The sequence below is a fragment of the Coregonus clupeaformis genome, chromosome 13 (assembly GCF_020615455.1).
Source record: "Coregonus clupeaformis isolate EN_2021a chromosome 13, ASM2061545v1, whole genome shotgun sequence".
Lineage (NCBI taxonomy): Eukaryota > Metazoa > Chordata > Actinopteri > Salmoniformes > Salmonidae > Coregonus > Coregonus clupeaformis.
This window is the reverse complement of record NC_059204.1, coordinates 43,233,371-43,252,074: the sequence shown is the minus strand read 5'-3', so window position 1 is coordinate 43,252,074 and position 18,704 is coordinate 43,233,371. Positions and strand designations below refer to the sequence as shown.

Sequence of the window (18,704 nt, the reverse complement as noted above, 5' to 3'; positions counted from 1 at the left end):
TAGCCTGCTGCAGCTTATGTGTGACGTCAGTTATATTCCAGTCATGTGATGCCAAACATGAACCTCAGCCTATTTTACCATGCTGTTGTTGTTTTGTAGAATAATTCCTCAAAATGTTCTTCCTTCATATGATTAATCCCATACTTTCTGGGATTCTGATATTAAAATAATTTCACAAAATCTTAATTTCTCCTCCACGCCCACAATAATCTGTATAAATTATAAGGCCATCATGGAGATATGTTCTATTATGTCACACTAGTGGAGGTTTCCTTAAGGCATCAGAAGGAAGAGAGGTCCTTCTCAAAGGCTCTGTCCTCCATTTGAGTGAACGCTGTCACAGAACAGACATATTATTCTTCAATGAGGAATTGACATTACACGGGTTGTCACGACAACCAGCTGTGATTCAGAGTGCCAGGGATAGGTCTCCACCTCCAGCAAGAAGCACTAGCCTTGAGATCTGAGCAGATGCTGAGCCAGCCAGCCAATCACAGGTGAGCAAGGGGAAAAAGATGACATCATAGGCAAATTAGGGCAAATGGAGTGAGTCTGTGGTTTGTCATCACCGCCCATCCAGGAAGCCAGAGAGAGATAAATAGCATCTATCAGAGACTGGTGAGGCTGCAGAGAGAGAACGCACAGTCTACATTAGCTACCTACCGCTGTCTGGGGGACAACTACAGTCCACTATGGTTATAGACCATAAGACTGGCAGGGTCCAGGAACTGTAAGGGAACTATAAATCAAATAGTCAACATTTATGCAGCATGATATTGATAGCATTTCAATGCAACCTGATGTTGTGAAACTATTACCAACTGAGTGTTAATCGATGCAGGTCTAATTATTGCCGTAAGAAATAACACAGAAATAAAATGTGAAGGTATACAGGTATTGTTACTGTATGTCTATATGTAATGTGCACACTTCTGGGAAGTAGCACATGTAAATAAAGTAATAACTAGCAAAATAAGGAGGAAAATATTTTTGCCATTCAAACTTGAGAGTGTTCGATAAAAATAGATAGATATGGAAATATAATCCACCCTTCCTCTGTCTCTGGCTGAGCTGGTTTGGTCTGTGAAACAAAATACCAACTGTGTCTGCCTCTCTCCCTCTCTGCCTCCTCCCCCAGAGCTACTGCCTTCATTAATATGCAGCCTCCCAGCCAATGGACTGAGCAAGGCAGATGACATCATGAGCTAGGGAACAGTGAGCAGCCAGTGAAGCACCCAGCCTGCCAAACAAGCCTGAGTTTGGGGTCAGGAACCGGTCTGACAAGAGAATGGCAATCCTGCCTGTAAACTGTCAATAGGACTATACATTTGAGGATGAACCTACCAGAACACTGGCTCCAAAGGCGACACACCGAACAAGAAAATGTCAAGACATATTTCAGGTAATCCCTTGTCTGTGTATGCGATAGGTGATGTGGATATTAGAGGGAGGGGGGCTATGCATGTGGGGGGGGTGCTTTGTACTCTTATTTCCTTCATCCTTGCATTCTGCCTTGCTGGAGAGGAGGAGGAGGAGGAGAAGGCAGCTGTGTTTATCTATGTTGTGTCTTATCACAGAGAGAGAGGAAATGTATGCCTTCATCTGTGTGGATTGGCTTTCGATGCCGTTACTGGCCAGCTCAATGTTATCAACCCACCATCCCCTCCCTCCTTCACTGGATTTTATGGACCCTCACCCTTGTGTTTAAAAAAAAGCATCTTTGTTGATGTGAGAGCCTGAATCGGTGCCGTGTGTGTGTGTGTGTGTGTGTGTGTGTGTGTGTGTGTGTGTGTGTGTGTGTGTGTGTGTGTGTGTGTGTGTGTGTGTGTGTGTGTGTGTGTGTGTGTGTGTGTGTGTGTGTGCCAGCCCTGTAGCAAAGCAGCAGCTGCAGTGGCAACACGGTAACAAAAAGAGGAAATTGTATTTTGGGTGCTGAGGTGCGAGGCTGTGCGAAGCTGTCGGATGGATCTGAGCAGTAGATGCTGTGGATGGGGAGTGATGGATGGTTATTATGTGCAAAGGGATGGCCCTTTGTTATCTTTGGGCTGCTGCCTCTGGACCCACTTTTTTAGAGAGGGATTTTTATGAGATTTTTCTCTCTCCACACATAGACACAGGGAGCTGTGTGTGATGAGGCTGTCTTTCTCCTGGTTTAAACATGTATGTGTGGAGTTCTTTCATGGCGGCCCTGCCGGCTGTGGTGACACAGGGAGATATACAGCGTCTGGTCACCTGACAGCGATCGGGATGGGGGCGGGGGCTGCTCCTGTGGGAGCTGAGCGATCCTGCCTCAGCCTCAGTGAGGGAGGGAGGGAGTGGGATTGGGTCAGTCAGTCATCTATCCATTCTATCCATCACACTCGGCTGCTGTTCATTTACACGCTGGTGTCAGGGCAGGATAGAGAAGGGCTGAGAGGACGGGTGAGAGATTCCACCTCTTCCTGGAAGCACAGTCATCCCCATGTTTGTGTGAAGAACAACCGTCTGGGAAAGCTGTTCTTCTCTTTAAGAGAAGGTTGCTGGGAAGGCATCTGGGTGATGACAGAGTGAGGAAGAGGAGGATGTGGGAGTGGGTGCTACTCTGTGTTGGGCTGTGTTGGGCTGTGTTGGGCTGTGGTGTTGATGCAGACATCAGGAGTGTTACATCTATTCAATATCCACCCCAACACCTGCTCCATCTCTCTCTCTGCTCTTCACTGACAACAATTACACATAACTAACACAGCCTCTAGACCTCACATACCCTCAATGTTGCTATCAGCATGGCCTGTAAAATTAGGAACCACTTCAGCTATTAAGAGGAGCTCTTATCTTTTGTGTGTGTGAAAGGTGCAAGTTCTCTCATCGCACGTAAACATAGATCCTGCTGGCCATTCTAATTCCCTTTGTTTTCTTTAACCTATGCATGTATAGCCATAGAAACACTATGATTAAACCAGCTGTTTATCTACAGTATTATCTAGTGAAACTGAAGACCTCTTGTCACAGCAGTCCTTAGGTTGTTGCTGGGTGACAGAGAGAGTGACAGACAGACAGTGTTGTTGGTGTGTGACAGAGGGAGGACAGACAGACAGTGTTGTTGGTGTGTGACAGAGGGAGGACAGACAGACAGTGTTGTTGGTGTGTGACAGAGGGAGGACAGACCGGAGGAGAGGCTGCGTGTAATAGTCCTTTAGAGAGTGTGTATCTGTATCCACACCTTCCACTGTAGTGTCTGTCTGGAGTCATAGGGTGTTTCTCAATTTGCGTACTACCGTGCTCCACACTCTTATGCTCAGAGTGCATTCTCCGAGGATGTTCTCTTTAGTACGTTCTTGTGAGGACGTGAGTGTCGTGGATAATGCATAAAACAATACATTTGAGAAGCACTCGCATTCCCCCTACTGTATTATCTCACGCTGCACCTCCCATTCACTGAACCTTCCTTCTTCCAGCCAGGACAATGGCAACAATAGAGACAAACCAAAATATACACAAAGCAAACTTTTTACTTAATAATTTTCAGCTAGCTATATGTGAATTGTAATAATCTAGCTAGCCAGCTAGTTAAACAGGTAAAAATGACCTAAAACTAATGTTATGCAAGGTAGATGTCAATTCTTCATGGGTAGCTAACAATCTTAATGGCTATCTGGCTAGCTAACAGTAGTAGCTAGCCAGTTAGCCCTATTGACTCACTGTGGCTTGTGATCTACACACACTACAGTAGGTATTGTAGGCAGGTAAACATGCCAAAACTAACGCAGTATGTATTTATTAACATATCAAGATAACATATTGTAGTCAGGCAACCTATGAGATGTGAAGGAGCAACATTTGAATTCCGAACTCAGAGTTTATTTTCTCTCACTTCAGCTCAAATAATGGCCGCCATTGATTTCAAGAAACGTTGCGTAATTTTTTACGTGGTTGAGTCATATGTCTGTGCATACTTTCCGTTAAAGCTTGCGTCGATGCATGCTTCAAAATATGTACAAACGGAGTACACGTTCGAGAAGTGCCCTCCGTTCTCCGTTTCGCATACTTTGATTTGGACTCATACTCCAACCCTCCCGTGCTCCAATTTGCATGCTCAGAGCACGGTAGTATGCATTTTGAGAAACACCCACAGTGTCTGATCCCAGATTAGAGGTTGGCTCTGGCAGATGGATCACTGTGTTGGGAGCCTGGAACACTGGGCCTTATAGGACAGATGCACTATCAATGGATGTACCGGCTCACTGTCTACTCATCCACACAGACAGACATCTCAGAAGTTAGGGTGTTTACTCACACCTACTTGACTATAATGGGCATTGTGTAGCCCTTTACACTCGTACCCGTATAAGGTTGAAAATGGCAGAGTTGGACACTGATAAGCGCCTAAATATGTATGAAAAATGTATGCACTCACTAACTGTAAGTCGCTCTGGATAAGAGCGTCTGCTAAATGACTAAAATCTAAAATGTAAAATATGAACGCAGTGGCTGTACAGTAACATGCTATATATGACGTCAGAGCTCAGGGTCTCCGCTTGAACTTCAGCACCGCGTGCGACAAGAAGTTGTCCCCATCCCTCCCGCTAATTGGGCAACTTTTGCACATTTTCTGTTGTCTGAGTGAGGGACATGCTGTTAATTATGAGGACTCTTATGTATTTTGAAAGATGAGACTTTGAGAATTATAATAAATACCACTTTCATGTCATACAAGCAAGCCAAACACCCGTGAGTCCAAATGAGCACTTCACATTTCCATATCATAAAACAAATGTAACAAACAGTGTCAACGTTTATGATCGCTATATCGCTATTTATGATCGTTTGATCTACAGTTACATTATACCCTGGGTTGTCCTGAACAGAATGAGACAATGTTTGTTGTATTGTGAAGAAAATTTGACAAGCAGTATGAAGCTGTGGCTTGGAGTATTGCTTCTCCATACTATGTCATGTATTCCTTGTGAATCTGGTGATGTTTTTTCCCCCTGTTCAGAGAAAGTAGTCATTGAAGTCGATTGCATTATTTGCCATAAAGTAGTGTGAAAGTACCAGGTTTTGACCACTAGATGCAGCTGTTCCTGCTATACCGCCACAATCCTTTATCCATTGTGCTGGTCTCTTGTCTTTATTAAATAGATCACAACATTTCCTCACAATTCAAGCCAGTCCTCCATGAAATGACATGGAACGTTTCACAAGCTCTAGTATGTCAATGCTTTATATTTGACCCTAGTGTGAATAAATCCAAAAGCCATGGCTAATAATAATTTGTTCGACTGGTGTAGATCTCAATAATCATGCAAGACCACAGCTTTCCTTTGCAGAGTAGAAGGATAAACAGTGATGAGGGGAGACTTTGTGTGTGCATGCACATGTGTGCATGTGTGTGACAGTGAGGGAGGGGGCTGTCATTATTGAAGAGTAGGACTGAGCGTGGTGCTGCTGAGGCTTATCCCCACAGGAGGGAGGCTGTGTAAAGGGGGGCTTGATGAGGAGCTGGATGTAGAGGAGTCCACTGACAGTTTCTGCTTTGTGCTCAAGCCCAGGCTAGTAATCACTGAGCAGCAGTGACAATCTCCATCCAAATAAACACAACTTCTCCTGACACCAGAATAACAAGGCCCAGTGTTGCAGCTGTACAAAAAGGTCCTCTCCCTGGCTCAGGATGCAACACCTGTGATTGGATAAGGAGGTTGCAGGACACCTGTGATTGGATTAGGAGGTTGCGGGACAGGAATGGTGGTGGTTAACCTCCTGGAATCAGAAGAGAGGAGACTGGCTGTTCACTTCACTTCCCCCGTGCAGCTCAATGTGTCTCACCCTCATTGACACATCACACCTCCAGGCCTGACTGAACACATTAACCACATACTGTATGCTCCTCGTGACTTAAGACACAACTAATTCAGTAGTCCCTTGGACCAACAGAGGCAACCAGATTTAGATTAGAACATATCACATTTCTTAGGTCAGTTATACGAGTGAAATAAGAGATGAGATCAGAATAAGAGCTGTGTGGATGTTAGCCTGCACTAGTCTATTCATAAACAAACAAAAGGCTTGTCCAACCTAGCCTACTGGTTGGCTGTGACCTGGCTGCTTGTCCAGTCAGGGTTGTGTTGTGTGTGTGTGCTGTACAGCGCTGTGTTCAGTTTGCTGTGCTACCTCAGGACAGGACAGGATGGGGGTTGGTTGGTGAATGTAACCCAACACATGGGGCTTCTCTTACATCACCTCAGCCAACTGCTAACAAAAGCTCCAGTAGATCCAGCGCCTTGTCTCTGCCTGCAGCCTGTCAGCTGGCTATCTGAAATGTGATATTACATACAAATAGGCCTGCAACAGTCTGCTAGGATAGTAACGTATAGCCTTATGACACTCTGGTGCTGACGACTGTTGGGCAGTGGGCAATGTGCTCTGCCAGAGTGGGATAGGGTAGTAGTGCTTTGGGCAGATGTAGTAGTGAAATGGCCTAGTCTTTAGAAGTGTGCTGTGCTCCAGTGTTGTAGTGTAGTGTGTGGAGCTGTAGTGTTGTAGTGCTAGGTGATATCAGGGCCATGGTCTGTGTGCTGGATTAGCATGGAGGATTGAGAGCCATCTGGCCATTTTGCCTGAGAGAGGTTGGGGGTGGAGGGAGGGTGGAGGAAGCACACTCAGACACTGACACATTGACCTCCCTCCCTAATCTTCATGCTCTCTGTCTGTTGCTGGTGGTTGGTGTGTGTTCACGTGCATGTGTTGGTGTGTTTGTGGTTTGTTGTACACACATGGTTCATTCATCTACAGTACCTACCTGCCACCCCTCATTGTGTCATGCAAAAATAGACTGTGGGCACTATGATGTCTTTGAGGACAGGGCATGTTCAGTAAAGATCAGTCATTGGCCGCCATGGGAACCTGTGCAGCTTTAACAAATATCACATTTTACCAGACCACATCGACCACACTGTGGTCAGACTACAAGCCTGCAAGGAGAGGACAGTTTGCATAGCACTTGACAGATGTAACCATGTCACCATCAGACTACTAGCTAACCATGCTATTCCAAAGCTCCCTTTTCATTTGAAAATCTACAATGATTGTTTCCTCTCATCATGGTATTATGGAGAGGACTGGTGGCAGAGAAAAGTAGTGCTGGCCAATGACAGTATGGGGTTAATGAAGGATCGGCCCCAATCTGTTCCTGTACTACAACAGGCCAGGCTGCTCGTGTCTGTCTGCCCCAATGACTGACTGACTCATTTACTACAATGGCTTATATGGTGAGAGAGGGAAAGACTCCCATTAGCTTTAGGCCCACTCCACAAGACCTACTTTCATCTACCGACTGCCATGCCATGTGATTATATATACTACTACCACTAATATTAGACACAGCAACACAACACATAACACTCATAATACCACAGTACTACTTTTAGGGTAACTTCTATTACTAATACTGATTATAAGACATATTAACACTTTATTCTACTAAAATGTGAGGTTTCTAAACCGTAGCTAGCTTGTTGTTTAAGTAAGCGATAATCAACGAGGGGCTATGTGTTCTATGGAAAATAATGAACGACGTGGAAGGTGTTTTCCACGACATGCCAGCGGAGCGGAACTGACCTTACACTGAGTTGCATTATTTTCCAGAGAACGCATAGAGCCCAGAGTTGATTATCCCTTTTATACCATGGCTATAATTTAACACATTTGCCACTAGAAATGTGTTAATTTGCCGGTAGAAATGTTCAACATCCACTGAAGTAGCTAGCAAGTTTACTATAGCTACAGTAGTTGCCGTGACAGACTTGCAGACTTGCTAGTTTAGCTAGCTAACCAAACCATCAGTCCTAGCTTGCTATTATGAAAACTAATTCAACAATACCAATAATGTTTTCAATTCGACTTTTGAGTTCAAAAGCAGCTCAAAGAAAACATGTAAGAATTAACTATAGCCATTGAGTTCTACCCTGCCAATATACTGTCCATTATAGCGAAATAATGCACACTCTAGAATGCCCTTCAAGTCAATCAGAAACAAATATTCAACAATGCCATGGTATAATGTTATTTAGCAGAGGATAGAAAATCAAGCCATGGATGCTCTCAACATTGCTGCCCTGAAGTTAATAGCGCTATCAACAAAGCTCAGTGGGAAAAGGTTGTGATGGACTACTTTCTGAAGGATGATTGTGCCTTGCTGACTCTCTCTGACTATGAAAATGAATCAAAGAGGAAATCCCTGATTTAGGTAAAAGCATTTTCATTGAACCAGACATTGGTGGGGGAAAAACGGTGTTGTTGTCACGGAAGAAGTTGACAGAGTTTTGAAATCAGTGGAATGCCCGGTGGAAGCAGAGAGATGATTGCCAAATGCGGAGAGAGTCCAAAAAGAAAACACAGAAAGAAGACTGTTGAATAAAACACCTGTCTCCGGATTACATCTTCAAACTAAGGGCAACCATGGCATCCATGAGAGAGGGAGAAGCATTCATCCATGTATACAGGTAAGAGTCTAGATACATTTTCAGATATTATAGTTTCAAATTTAGTCAGAAACGTGTTTTCATTGCAAGTTAAAGCGTACTGTTAGCTAGCTAGCTAGCTAGCTAACGTTAGCTGGTGGCTCGCTAGCTAACGTTACGTGTATGATCTGTGTAGGAGCTCTAGAAAGAGGCCCGAGTTCCCAAGTTGGAATTCCGATTTGGATGACCGTTCAAATCGATTTTTCCCAGTCTGTTTTTTGTTTTTGTTTTGTTCCCAGTTGTTTTGAATGCGGCATTAGAGTTGGGATTATGGTTCATTGTTTAGCTACATGTCTAAACAAAAGACAGCACTATGCAAGGTACCATTTCACTGTACCGTTTACGCCTTCAGTATCCTGTGCATGTGACAACTAAACATTACATTTTATTTGATATAGTGTGTGTTTACCAGAGACAATAATGTGAAGAATAACATGACCTACACCAAAGTCAGATTAGGATATAGGCCAAGGACTAGATAAAGTTTATGTTTACTACTACTTTTTGCTACTACTTTCACCAATTTTAGTCTTGAAATCTTTGGTTGTTTACTACACTGTGAATCCTTAAAGAGATGGGTGGGGCTAAGGCTTAAGAGGGTGTGAATGATGCTGAATGTGTGTAAACAAAGAAGAGCTCTCCAGTAGGTGTACCAAAACATTCACGGGCCATTTTCTCAAAAGTGGGGTTACAAGTTTATCAACTTTCAAAGCATAATTACTTTATCATTGTTCCTCAACTGCAGTGTATGATATACAATTTTCTAACTTGGAGTCTCTGCTTTTATCCAATGTAAAAAACACAATTTCAAATTTTGCTACATAGGACCGAATCCAGGTGGTGGGTCACATATTAGATTGGTGGTCATTTACCAGCATTTTGATTCGAAATTCGACTTTCCTGAATTGGATCCTTTGTTTGAACTCCCCGAGGCAATTCCATTCATCCCGGGGCTGAGAAGAGGAATAAGGTCTGAGCTCCTAGGCAGACTCAGGAGGCATGAATACCATCTACCGCTTCCGAGTATATTACTCGCTAACGTTTAGTCCCTGGACAATAAAGTAGACGAGCTCAGGGCGAGGATCTCCTTCCAGAGAGACATCAGGGACAGTAACATACAATTTTTTCACGGAATCATGGCTCTCAACAGATATACTGTCCCTGTCCATTCAGCCAGTGGGGTTCTCCGTCCATCACGCAGACAGGATGAAAGAACTCTACAGGGGAAAAGAAAGGTGGAGGTGTTTGTTGCATGATTAACTACTCATGGTGTGATTGTGATAACATACAGAAATTAAAGTTATTTTGTTCTCCCGATCTGGAATACCTCACCATTAAATGGCGACTGCATTACCTCCCGAGATAATTTTCTTCGGTCATCATCTCAGCCGTGTATATCCCCCCCATGCCGACACCGCGATGGCTCTCAAGGAACTACACTGGACTCTGTGCAAACTGGAAACTGCATATCCTGAGGCCACATTTATTGTAGCTGGGGACTTTAATAAAGGAAATCTAAGGAAAACGCTACCGAAGTTCTATCACATCTCCTGTGTTACTTGCTCATCAAGAACTCTGGACTATTGCTACTCCCCCTTCCGGGACGGCTACAAGGCCCTCCCCGCCCTCCCTTCGGCAAATCAGATCACGCCTCCATTTTGCTCCTCCCGTCCTATAGGCAGAAACTTAAACAAGAAGTACCCGTGGTAAGGACTGTTCAACGTTGATCTGACCAATCGGAATCTATGCTTCAAGACGGACTGGGAAATGTTCAGGGTTGCCTCTGAGAATAGTATTGACGTATACACTTACTCAGTGATGGAGTTCATCAGGAAGTGCATAAAGGATGTTATTCCCACTGTGACGATTAGAACTTATCCAAACCAAAGACCGTGGATAGATGGCCGCATTCGCGCAAAACTGAAAGTGTGATCCACCGCATTTAACCACAGCAAGGTGACTGGGAACATGGACTTGTACAAACAGACTATGCCCTCCGTAAGGCAATCAAAGAGGCAAATCGACAGTCCAGGGACAAAGTGGAATCACAATTTAACGGTTCAAACGTTAGATATATTTGGAAGGGACTTCAGACAATCACGGATTATAAAGGGAAATCCAGCCATGTCACAGACACTGACGCCTCGCTCCGGGACAAGTTAAACAACTTCTTCATCCGCTTTGAGGTAAACACAGAGCCGCCAACGTGGGCCACTGACGCTAACGAGGATTCTGAGCTCTCACTTTCCGTGGCCGACTTGAGTAAGACATTTAAGCGTGTTAACCCTTGCAAGGCTGCCGGCCCAGACGGCATCCCAAGTTGCGTCCTCAGAGCATGTGCAGACTGGCTGGCTGGAGTGTTTACGGACATATTCAATCTCTACTTATCCCAGTCTGTTGTCCCCATTTGCTTCAAGATGTCCACCAGTGTTCCTGTACCCAAGAAAGATACCTGGGGAGGACTGCTACCAGTCCTCCCTAGGTAACTGAACTAAATGACTATTGCTCCGTAGCACTCACTTCTGTCATCATGAAATGCTTTGAGAGGCTAGATAAGGATCATATCACCTCCACCTTACCCGACACCCTAGACCCACTACAATTTGCATTCCACCCCAGCAGATTCACGGATTACACAATTGCCATCGCACGGCACACTGCACTATCCCATCTGGACAAGAGGAATACCTATGTAAGAATGCTCATCACTAAGCTCAGGGCCCTGGGTCTGAACCCCGGTCTGTGCAACTGGGTCCTGACCCCAGGTGGTGAAGGTAGGTAACAACATCTCTGCCACGTTGATCCTCAACACAGGGGCCCCACAAGGGTGCTTGCTTAGCCAACTCCTGTACTCCCTGTTCACCCATGACTGCGTGGCCATGCATGTCTCCAACTCAATCATCAAGTTTGCTGACGACACAGTGGTAGGCCTGATTACCAACAACGACAAGACAGTCTACAGGGAGGAGGTGAGGGCCCTGGCGGAGTGGTGCCAGAAAAATAACCTCTCCCTCAACATCAACAAAACGAAGGAGCTGATCGTGGACTACAGGAGACAGAAGATAGAGCATGCCCCCATCCACATCGACGGGCCCGCAGTGGAGAGGGTGAAAAGCTTATAGTTCCTTGGCGTGCACATCACTGACAACCTGAAATGGTCCATCCACACAGACAGTGTGGTGAAGAAGGCGCAACATAGTCATTGAACATTGATCACTTTTAATTATGTTTACATACTGTTTTACCCACTTCATATGTATTCTAGTCAAGGAGCATCCTATATAACTACTGCTGTACACACCTTTTCCATTCATATACTGTCCATACTGTCGATACACACCATTTTTATATATATATATATATATATATATATATATATATATATATATACACACTACCAGTCAAAAGTTTGGACACACCTACTCATTCAAGGGTTTTTCTTTATTTTTGCAATTTTTTACATTGTCGAATAATAGTGAAGACATCAAAACTATGAAATAACACATATGGAATCATGTAGTAACCAAAAAGTGTTAAACAAATCAATATATACTTTATATTTGAGATTCTTCAAATAGCCACTCTTTGCCTTGATGACAGCTTTGCACACTATTGGCTTTCTCTCAACCAGTTTCATGACGTAGTCACCTGGAATGCATTTCAATTAACAGGTGTGCCTTCTTAAAAGGTAATTTGTGTAATTGATTTCCTTCTTAATGCATTTGAGCCAATCAGTTGTGTTGGGACAAGGTAGGGGGGGTATACAGAAGATATCCCTATGTGGTAAAAGACCAAGTCCATATTATGTCAAGAACAGCTCAAATAAGCAAAGAGAAATGACAGTCCATCATTACAACCCTCTAACCAATTGTACTATTACGTGTGCTTTTTCACGTTATATGTAATTTATTCTGTACAAAATGTTTCTGCCGCCGTCTCTTATGACCAAAAAGAGCTTCTGGATAGCAGGACAGTGATTACTCACCTCGTATTGGACAAATATTTTTTTCTTCAATGAGTCGGAGCGAAGGATATTCTACAAACACCCGACAAGGCCCAAATCCCTGTCATTCGCATGAGAAATAGACAGAGATATCGTGGACGTAGGTCGGGGTGCCTTGTAATGATCCGATGGCGAGCGAGTAAACTGCCTCTTCCATCAATCCTATTAGCCAATGTTCAATCATTTGAAAATAAATTGGACGACCTAAGATTAAGGTTATCCTACCAACGGGACATTAAAAACTGTAATATCTTATGTTTCACCGAGTCATGGCTGAACGACGAAATGGATAACATACAGCTGGTGGGATATACGCTACATCGGCAGGATAGAACGGCTGACTCCGGTAAGACAAGGGGTGGTGGTCTGTGTATATTTGTAAACAACAGCTGGTGCATAAAATATAATACTAAGGAAGTCTCAAGGTTTTGCTCGCCTGAGGTAGAGTATCTCATGATAAGCTGTAGACCACACTTTACCAAGAGAGTTTTCATCTATATTTTTCGTAGCTGTCTATTTACCACCACAAACCGATGCTGGCACTAAGATTGCACTCAATGAGCTGTATAAGGCCATAAGTAAACAGGAAAATGATCATCCAGAGGCAGCACTCCTAGTGGCCGGGGACTTTAATGAAGGGAAACTTAAATCCGTTCTACCTAATTTCAACAGCATGTTAAATGTGCAACCAGAGACCACCTTTACTCCACACACAGAGACGTGTACAAAGCTCTCCCTCACCCTCCATTTGGCAAATCTGACCATAACTCTATCCTCCTGATTCCTGCTTATAAGCAAAAACTAAAGTAGGAAGCACCAGTGACTCGGTTAATAAGGAAGTGGTCAGATGACGCAGATGCTAAGCTACAGGACTGTTTTGCTAGCACAGACTGGAACATGTTCCGGGATTCTTCCGATAGCATTGAGGAGTACACCACATCAGTCACTGGCTTCATCAATAAGTGCATCAATGACGTCGTCCCCACAGTGATCGTACGTACATACCCCAACCAGAAGCCATGGATTACAGGCAACATCCGCACTGAGCTAAAGGGTAGAGCTGCCGCTTTCAGGGAGCGGGACTCTAACCCGGACGCTTTTAAGAAATCCCGCTATGCCCTCCGACGAACCAACAAACAGGCAAAGAGTCAGTACAGGACTAAGATTGAATCGTACTACACCGGCTCTGACGCTCGTCGGATGTGGCAGGGCTTGAAAACTATTACAGAATACAAAGGGAAGCACAGCCGCGCAGTGACACAAGCCTCTCAGAAGAGCTAAATCACTTCTATGCTCGCTTCGAGGCAAGCACTGAAGCATGCATGAGAGCATCAGTTGTTCTGGATGACTATGTGATCACGCTCTCCGTAGCCGATGTGATTAAGACTTTTATGCAGGTCAACATTCACAAGCAGGTCAACATTCACAAGACCGCAGGGCCAGACGGATTACCAGGACGTGTACTCCGAGCATGCGCTGACCAACTGTCCCTGACTGAGTCTGTAATACCAACATGTTTCAAGCAGACCGCCATAGTCCCTGTGCCCAAGAACAATAAGATAACCTGCCTAAATGACTACCGACCCGTAGCACTCACGTCTGTAGCCATGAAGTGCTTTGAAAGGCTGGTCATGGTTCACATCAACACCATTATCCCAGAAACCCTAGACCCACTCCAATTTGCATACCACCCCAACAGATGCAATCTCTATTGATACAATCTCTATTGATACAATCTCTATTGATGCAATCTCTATTGCACTCCACACTGCCCTTTCCCACCTGGACAAGAGGAACACCTACGTGAGAATGCTATTCATTGACTACAGTTCAGCGTTCAACACCATAGTGCCCTCAAAGCTCATCACTAAGCTAAGGACCCTGGGACTAAACACCTCCCTCTGCAACTGGATCCTGGACTTCCTGACTGGCCGCCACCAGGTGGTAAGGTTAGGTAACACCACATCTGTCACGCTGATCCTCAACACGGAGGCCCCTCAGGGGTGCGTGCTCAGTCCCCTCCTGTACTCCCTGTTCACTCATGACTGCATGGCCAGGCACGACTCCAACACCATCATTAAGTTTTCCGACGACACAACAGTGGTAGGCCTGATTACCGACAATGATGAGACAGCCTATAGGGAGGAGGTCAGAGACCTGGCCGTGACTCCAGCCACCCTAGTCATAGACTGTTCTCTCTGCTACCGCACAGCAAGCAGTACCGGAGCGCTAAGTCTAGGCCCAAAAGGCTTCTTAACAGCTTCTACCCCCAAGCAATAAGACTCCTGAACAGCTAATCATGGCTACCCGGACTATTTGCATTGTCCCCCAACCCCACCCCAACCCCCTCTTTTACGCTTCTGCTACTCTGTTTATTATTCATGCATAGTCAATTTAACTCTACCCACATGTACATATTACCTCAATTACCTCGACTAACCGGTGCCCCCGCACATTGACTCTGTACCGGTACCCCCTGTATATAGCCTCCCTACTGTTATTTTATTTTACTGCTGCTCTTTAATTATTTGTTATTTTCTATTTTTTACTTAACACTTTTTTTTTTTTCTTAAAAAACGGCATTGTTGGTTAAGGGCTTGTAAGTAAGCATTTCACTGTAAGGTCTACACCTGTTATATTCGGCACATGTGGCAAATAACATTTGATTTGATTTACTTTAAAACATGAAGGTCAGTCAATACGGAACATTTCAAGAACTTTGAAAGTTTCTTCAAGTGCAATCGCAAAAACATCAAGCGCTATGATGAAACTGGCTCTCATGAGGACCACCACAGGAATGGAAGACCCAGAGTTACCTCTGCTGCAGAGGATAAGTTCATTAGAGTTACCATCCTCAGAAATTGCAGCCCAAATAAATGGCACAGACATATCTCAACATCACCTGTTCAGAGGTGACTGTGTGAATCAGGCCTTCATGGTCGAATTGCTGCAAAGAAACCACTACTAAAGGACACCAACAAGAAGAAGAGACTGTGTCCATAAAATGTAGATAGTGGGTATGTGCTGGAAGTAGAGGCCTAGGCGTTGTTGTTCACTAGTTTACTCCAAGTGGGGAAAGGGTGGCGGGGTTGGAAAGAAATAAAGGGGAATATATATATTTTTTAAAAGGATATGTATGTATATATATATGTATGTGTGTGTGTATGTGTGTGTGTATATGTGTATGTATGTATGTATGTATGTATGTATGTATGTATGTATGTATGTATGTATGTATGTATGTATGTATGTATATATGTATATGTATATAAAACATGGGGGATTGGAAGTGATGCAGACAATTACATTGATGGAAGTTACAATCTATCTGCAATATTAAGCTGATCTATCCCCCCAAAAAAAAAGAAAGAAAGAAAAAGACACAAATAAAAAGAAGAAGAGACCTGCTTGGGTCTTTGTGAGACACGGTTTGGGTGAACAGTTGATCGCCGCATGTGTATTTCCCACCGTAAAGCATGGAGGAGGAGGTGTCATGGTGTGGGGGTGCTTTACTTGTGACACTGTCTGTGATTTATTTAGAATTCAAGGCAGACTTAACCAGCATGGCTACCACAGCATTCTGCAGCGATACGCCATCCCATCTGGTTTGGGCTTAGTGGGACTATAATTTGTTTTTCAACAGGACAACGACCCAACACACATCCAGGCTGTGTAAGGGCTATTTTACCAAGAAGGAGAGTGGTGGAGTACTGCATCAGATGATCTGGCCTCCACAATCCCCCAACCTCAATCCAATTGAGATGGATTGGGATGAGTTGGACGGCAGAGTGAAGGAAAAGCAGCCAACAAGTGCTAAGCATATGTGGGAACTCCTTCAAGACTGTTGGAAAAGCATTCCAGGTGAAGCTGGTTGAGAGAATGCCGAGAGTGTGCAAAGCTGTCATCAAGGCAAAGGGTGGCTATTTGAAGAATCTCAAATATAGAATATATATATATATATTGATTTTTTAACACTTTTTTGGTTACTACATGATTCCATATGTGTTATTTCATATATTTCACACCTACAATGTAGAAAATAGTAAAAAAATAAAAATAAACCCTTGAATGAGTAGGTGTGTCCAAACTATCTATATTTATATATTTATATATATATATATATATATATATATATATACTGTATATACAGTGGGGGGAAAAAGTATTTAGTCAGCCACCAATTGTGCAAGTTCTCCCACTTAAAAAGATGAGAGAGGCCTGTAATTTTCATCATAGGTACACGTCAACTATGACAGACAAAATGAGATTTTTTTTTCCTGAAAATCACATTGTAGGATTTTTAATGAATTTATTTGCAAATTATGGTGGAAAATAAGTATTTGGTCAATAAGTTTCTCAATACTTTGTTATATACCCTTTGTTGGCAATGACACAGGTCAAACGTTTTCTGTAAGTCTTCACAAGGTTTTCACACACTGTTGCTGGTATTTTGGCCCATTCCTCCATGCAGATCTCCTCTAGAGCAGTGATGTTTTGGGGCTGTCGCTGGGCAACACGGACTTTCAACTCCCTCCAAAGATTTTCTATGGGGTTGAGATCTGGAGACTGGCTAGGCCACTCCAGGACCTTGAAATGCTTCTTACGAAGCCACTCCTTCGTTGTCCGGGCGGTGTGTTTGGGATCATTGTCATGCTGAAAGACCCAGCCACGTTTCATCTTCAATGCCCTTGCTGATGGAAGGAGGTTTTCACTCAAAATCTCACGATACATGGCCCCATTCATTCTTTCCTTTACACGGATCAGTCGTCCTGGTCCCTTTGCAGAAAAACAGCCCCAAAGCATGATGTTTCCACCCCCATGCTTCACAGTAGGTATGGTGTTCTTTGGATGCAACTCAGCATTCTTTGTCCTCCAAACACGACGAGTTGAGTTTTTACCAAAAAGTTATATTTTGGTTTCATCTGACCATATGACATTCTCCCAATCCTCTTCTGGATCATCCAAATGCACTCTAGCAAACTTCAGACGGGCCTGGACATGTACTGGCTTAAGCAGGTGGACACGTCTGGCACTGCAGGATTTGAGTCCCTGGCGCGTAGTGTGTTACTGATGGTAGGCTTTGTTACTTTGGTCCCAGCTCTCTGCAGGTCATTCACTAGGTCCCCCGTGTGGTTCTGGGATTTTTGCTCACCGTTCATGTGATCATTTTGACCCCACGGGGTGAGATCTTGCGTGGAGCCCCAGATCGAGGGAGATTATCAGTGGTCTTGTATGTCTTCCATTTCCTAATAACTGCTCCCACAGTTGATTTCTTCAAACCAAGCTGCTTACCTATTGCAGATTCAGTCTTCCCAGCCTGGTGCAGGTCTACAATTTTGTTTCTGGTGTCCTTTGACAGCTCTTTGGTCTTGGCCATAGTGGAGTTTGGAGTGTGACTGTTTGAGGTTGTGGACAGGTGTCTTTTATACTGATAACAAGTTCAAACAGGTGCCATTAATACAGGTAACGAGTGGAGGACAGAGGAGCCTCTTAAAGAAGAAGTTACAGGTCTGTGAGAGCCAGAAATCTTGCTTGTTTGTAGGTGACCAAATACTTATTTTCCAACATAATTTGCAAATAAATTCATTAACAATCCTACAATGTGATTTTCTGGAGAATTTTTTTTCTCAATTTGTCTGTCATAGTTGACGTGTACCTATGATGAAAATTACAGGCCTCTCTCATCTTTTTAAGTGGGAGAACTTGCACAATTGGTGGCTGACTAAATACTTTTTTTCTCCACTGTATACTGTGTATTTATATTCCAGACTTTTATTTTTGGGATTTGTGTGTATTGTTTTGTATTGTTAGTTATACTGCACTGTTGGAACTAGAAACATAAGCATTTTGCTGCACCTGCGATAACATCTGCAAAATATGTGTATGCGACCAATACATTTTCATTTGATTTGATTGATTTAGAAGCCCCACAGCTCTGGGTTCGGGGTCTGTGAGCAGACAAGGGTTTGCTACAAATCCCATATACAGTGCCTTCGGAAAGTATTCAGACCCCTTGACCTTTTCCACATTTTGTTACGTTACAGTCATATTCTAAAATTAATATACACACAATACCCCATAATGAAAAAGCAAAAACAGTTTTTTTGACTTTTTAGCACATTTATAAAATAAAAAAGTATTCAGACCCTTTACTCAGTACTTTGTTGAAACACCTTTGGCAGCGATTACAGCCTTGAGTCTTATTG

General features: G+C 43.7%; 1 protein-coding gene across 3 annotated transcripts in view; it reads left to right on the top strand.

Annotated features, from left to right (window-relative positions):
• Positions 1-1,222: 1,222 nt before the first annotated feature.
• Positions 1,223-18,704, top strand: part of LOC121579525 (serine/threonine-protein kinase PAK 3-like) — a 52,261-nt gene continuing 34,779 nt past the window's right edge. For 2 of the 3 annotated variants that reach the window (XM_041894183.2, XM_041894181.2), the window contains exon 1: positions 1,223-1,402. The gene's annotated coding sequence lies outside the window, so the exon portion shown is untranslated. The remainder of the gene's footprint in view (positions 1,403-18,704) is intronic. The other variant, XM_041894182.2, reaches the window with a different exon arrangement.